Genomic DNA, 5,000 nt, shown 5'->3' with positions numbered 1-5,000 from the left:
TTAGCGAATTGTCATGGTTGGGTTGGTTACCGAATTGTCGGGTTTGGGCTTGGTTAACGATTTGCCCGAGCAGGGTGGGTGAACACATTGTCAGGAGCGTGCGCAGTTGGTTCACGAAACTGCCTGTTCCGGGTTTCTAGAGCATTGTCAGGCCCGGCCGGCCGGGTTAGCGCCTTGCCAGACCCAACTTGACGAAATTCAGTGCAGCGCGGGTAATCGGCGGGAGTAACTATGACTCTCTTAAGGTAAGGAGGGGGGGCCCATGGGCCAGCAAGGAGTTTCTGATGAACATCGGCCGGGACATTTTGACGGCGGGGCAAGACGTAGTTGTTATTGAGGGTGAAGGGTTTGTCCTCAGCTGGTTGATTGTCGAATAGTCGGGGCTGCCGGGCCGGTTACCGATTTGCCCGGCCGGCTTGGTTAACCATTTGCCCGGGCCGGGTTGGTTAACGAATTGTCAGGTTTGGGCTTGGTTAACCATTTGCCCGGGCCGGGTTGGTTAGCGAATTGTCATGGTTGGGTTGGTTACCGAATTGTCGGGTTTGGGCTTGGTTAACGATTTGCCCGAGCAGGGTGGGTGAACACATTGTCAGGAGCGTGCGCGGTTGGTTCACGAAACTGCCTGTTCCGGGTTTCTAGAGCATTGTCAGGCCCGGCCGGCCGGGTTAGCGGCTTGCCAGACCCAACTTGACGAAATTCAGTGCAGCGCGGGTAATCGGCGGGAGTAACTATGACCCATGGGCCAGCAAGGAGTTTCTGATGAACATCGGCCGGGACATTTTGACGGCGGGGCAAGACGTAGTTGTTATTGAGGGTGAAGGGTTTGTCCTCAGCTGGTTGATTGTCGAATAGTCGGGGCTGCCGGGCCGGTTACCGATTTGCCCGGCCGGCTTGGTTAACCATTTGCCCGGGCCGGGTTGGTTAACGAATTGTCAGGGTTGTGCTTGGTTAACCATTTGCCCGAGCAGGGTGGGTGAACGCATTGTCAGGAGCGTGCGCGGTTGGTTCACGAAACTGCCTGTTCCGGGTTTCTAGAGCGTTGTCAGGCCCGGCCGGCCGGGTTAGCGGGTTGCCAGACCCAACTTGACGAAATTCAGTGCGGCGCGGGTAAACGGCGGGAGTAACTATGACTCTCTTAAGGTAAGGAGGGGGGCCCATGGGCCAGCAAGGAGTTTCTGATGAACATCGGCCGGGACATTTTGACGGCGGGGCAAGAACTAGTTGTTATTGAGGGCGAAGGGTTTGTCCTCAGCTGGTTGATTGTCGAATTGTCGGGACTGCCGGGCCGGTCAACGATTTGCCCGGCCGGCTTGGTTAACCATTTGCCCGAGCCGGGTTGGTTAATGAATTGCCATGGCCGGGTTGGTTAACGCAGTTTCAGGGTTGGGCTTGGTTAACGACTTGACCGTGCAGGGTTGGTTAACGCCTTGTCAGGAGCGTGCGCGGTTGGTTCACGAAACTGCCTGTTCCGGGTTTCTAGAGCATTGTCAGGCCCGGCCGGCCGGGTTAGCGGCTTGCCAGACCCAACTTGACGAAATTCAGTGCAGCGCGGGTAATCGGCGGGAGTAACTATGACTCTCTTAAGGTTAAGGAGGAGGGCCCATGGGCCAGCAAGGAGTTTCTGATGAACATCGGCCGGGACATTTTGACGGCGGGGCAAGAACTAGTTGTTATTGAGGGCGAAGGGTTTGTCCTCAGCTGGTTGATTGTCGAATCGTCGGGACTGCCGGGCCGGTCAACGATTTGCCCGGCCGGCTTGGTTAACCATTTGCCCGAGCCGGGTTGGTTAATGAATTGCCATGGCCGGGTTGATTAACGCATTGTCAGGGTTGGGCTTGGTTAACGATTTGCCCGAGCAGGGTGGGTGAACGCATTGTCAGGAGCGTGCGCGGTTGGTTCACGAAACTGCCTGTTCCGGGTTTCTAGAGCGTTGTCAGGCCCGGCCGGCCGGGTTAGCGGCTTGCCAGACCCAACTTGACGAAATTCAGTGCGGCGCGGGTAAACGGCGGGAGTAACTATGACTCTCTTAAGGTGTAAGGAGGGGGGCCCATGGGCCAGCAAGGAGTTTCTGATGAACATCGGCCGGGACATTTTGACGGCGGGGCAAGAACTAGTTGTTATTGAGGGCGAAGGGTTTGTCCTCAGCGGGTTGATTGTCGAATTGTCGGGACTGCCGGGCCGGTTAGCGATTTGCCCGGCCGGCTTGGTTAACCATTTGCCCGAGCCGGGTTGGTTACCGAATTGTCTGGGTTGGGCTTGGTTAACCATTTGTCCGAGCCGGGTTGGTTAATGAATTGCCATGGCCGGGTTGGTTAACGCAGTTTCAGGGTTGGGCTTGATTAACGATTTGCCCGAGCAGGGTTGGCTAACGCATTGTCAGGAGCGTGCGCGGTTGGTTCACGAAACTGCCTGTTCCGGGTTTCTAGAGCGTTGTCAGGCCCGGCCGGCCGGGTTAGCGGCTTGCCAGACCCAACTTGACGAAATTCAGTGCGGCGCGGGTAAACAGCGGGAGTAACTATGACTCTCTTAAGGTAAGGAGGGGGGCCCATGGGCCAGCAAGGAGTTTCTGATGAACATCGGCCGGGACATTTTGACGGCGGGGCAAGAACTAGTTGTTATTGAGGGCGAAGGGTTTGTCCTCAGCTGGTTGATTGTCGAATCGTCGGGACTGCCGGGCCGGTCAACGATTTGCCCGGCCGGCTTGGTTAACCATTTGCCCGAGCCGGGTTGGTTAATGAATTGCCATGGCCGGGTTGATTAACGCATTGTCAGGGTTGGGCTTGGTTAACGATTTGCCCGAGCAGGGTGGGTGAACGCATTGTCAGGAGCGTGCGCGGTTGGTTCACGAAACTGCCTGTTCCGGGTTTCTAGAGCGTTGTCAGGCCCGGCCGGCCGGGTTAGCGGCTTGCCAGACCCAACTTGACGAAATTCAGTGCGGCGCGGGTAAACGGCGGGAGTAACTATGACTCTCTTAAGGTAAGGAGGGGGGGCCCATGGGCCAGCAAGGAGTTTCTGATGAACATCGGCCGGGACATTTTGACGGCGGGGCAAGAACTAGTTGTTATTGAGGGCGAAGGGTTTGTCCTCAGCTGGTTGATTGTCGAATTGTCGGGACTGCCGGGCCGGTTAACGATTTGCCCGGCCGGCTTGGTTAACCATTTGCCCGAGCCGGGTTGTTTAGCGAATTGCCATGTATGGGTTGGTTAACGAATTGTCGGGTTTGGGCTTGGTTAACGACTTGACCGTGCAGGGTTGGTTAACGAATTGTCGGGGTTGGGCTTGGTTAACGATTTGCCCGAGTAGGGTTGGTTAGCGAATTGTCCGGGTCAGACTGGTTAACGAATTGGCATGTCCGAGTAGGTTAACGAATTGCCAGAGCCAGCTTGGTTAACGAATTGTCCGGCTGGGTTGGTGCACTCATTGCCAGGACAGGGTTGTTTAATGAATTGTCCGTTCCCAGTTGGTTCACGAATTGGCAAGGCCAGGGTGGTTAAGGAATTGTCCGGGCCAGGTTGGTTAACGAATTGCCCGTCCTGGCTGGTTAACGAATTGTCAGGGTCAGGTTGGTTAACGAATTGCCATGGCCGGGTAGGTTAACGAATTGCCAGAGCCAGCTTGGTTAACGAATTGTCCGGCCGGGTTGGTTAACGAATTGTCCGTTCCCAGTTGGTTCACGAATTGGCAAGGACAGGGTGGTTAACGAATTGTCCGGCCGGGTTGGTGCACTCATTGCCAGGACAGGGTTGGTTACCGAATTGTCCGTTCCCAGTTGGTTCACGAATTGGAAAACCAGGGTGGTTAAAGTATTGTCCGGGCCTGGTTGGTTAACGAATTGCCCGTCCTGGTTGGTTAACGAATTGTCCGGGTCAGGTTGGTTAACGAATTGCCAGGGTCTGGTTGGTTACCGAATTGTCCGGCCGGGTTGGTGCACTCATTGCCAGGACAGGGTTGGTTGACGAATTGCCCGTCCTGGTTGGTTAACGAATTGCCAGGGTCTGGTTGGTTACCGAATTGTCCGGCCGGGTTGGTGCACTCATTGCCAGGACAGGGTTGGTTAACGAATTGTCAGGGTCAGGTTGGTTAACGAATTGCCAGAGCCAGCTTGGTTAACGAATTGTCCGGCCGGGTTGGTTAACGAATTGTCCCGGCCAGGTTGGTTAACGAATTGCCAGAGCCAGCTTGGTTAACGAATTGTCCGGCCGGGTTGGTGCACTCCTTGCCAGGACAAGGTTGGTTAACGAATTGCCCGGTTCCGAATGGTTAACGAATTGCCCGGTCCCGGTCGGTTCACGAATTGCCCGCCCGCTGATTGTTAACTTTTCGCACCGGCGGGGGATGGCTTGGGTAACGAGCCTCCAAGATCTGTCGGTTAACCATTTGCCCGGTGGCAATTCGTTAACCAAGTCCGCTCCGGAAGTCTGGATGGGGGTCGGATTTGCCGGCCGAGGCCGACCCGGAGTTCCAGAGGCTCGGCCGCCGGGGTCAGATTCGGCCGCCCCTTTGACACATGCAATTTCTGTACGGGGGCATTGGCGGGGTTCCTGCAGATATATAGGGAGGCCGTTTTCACGAGTTGTTGAAGTATTCGGTAGATGGCACCGGCCTCCCCAATTGGTTAACCCGGGCCACGCGGCAGCTTTTCCGCACGATTCCGAAGATTGCCGGTATGGATTTTCGGACAAATACCCAATCGCGGAAGTCTGTCAGCGGGACCTATTCGCAGGCCCATGCCGGCCGAGGGGCGGCATTTTCCGTATGACTACCGGTGCTCCGGCCGCCGAATGGAAACCTTGCCCGAATGAATTTCTGACAAAGTCCCGAGGCGGGAGCCAGTAAGGGGACGTATTCGGCGGGCCGTGCCGGCCGAGCGGCGGCATTTTCGGAGGGACAACCGCAGGTCCCGCCGTCGATCCGAGACCTTGGCTGAAGAGTCGAAAGTAATCTAAGTCCCGACTCGGAAGTCAGAATGAAGGCGACTTCGGGGCCCTCCTGCCGACCGA

Source organism: Mobula birostris, unplaced genomic scaffold, assembly GCF_030028105.1.
Source record: "Mobula birostris isolate sMobBir1 unplaced genomic scaffold, sMobBir1.hap1 scaffold_181, whole genome shotgun sequence".
NCBI lineage: Eukaryota > Metazoa > Chordata > Chondrichthyes > Myliobatiformes > Myliobatidae > Mobula > Mobula birostris.
Note: the sequence above shows the minus strand (reverse complement) of the source record.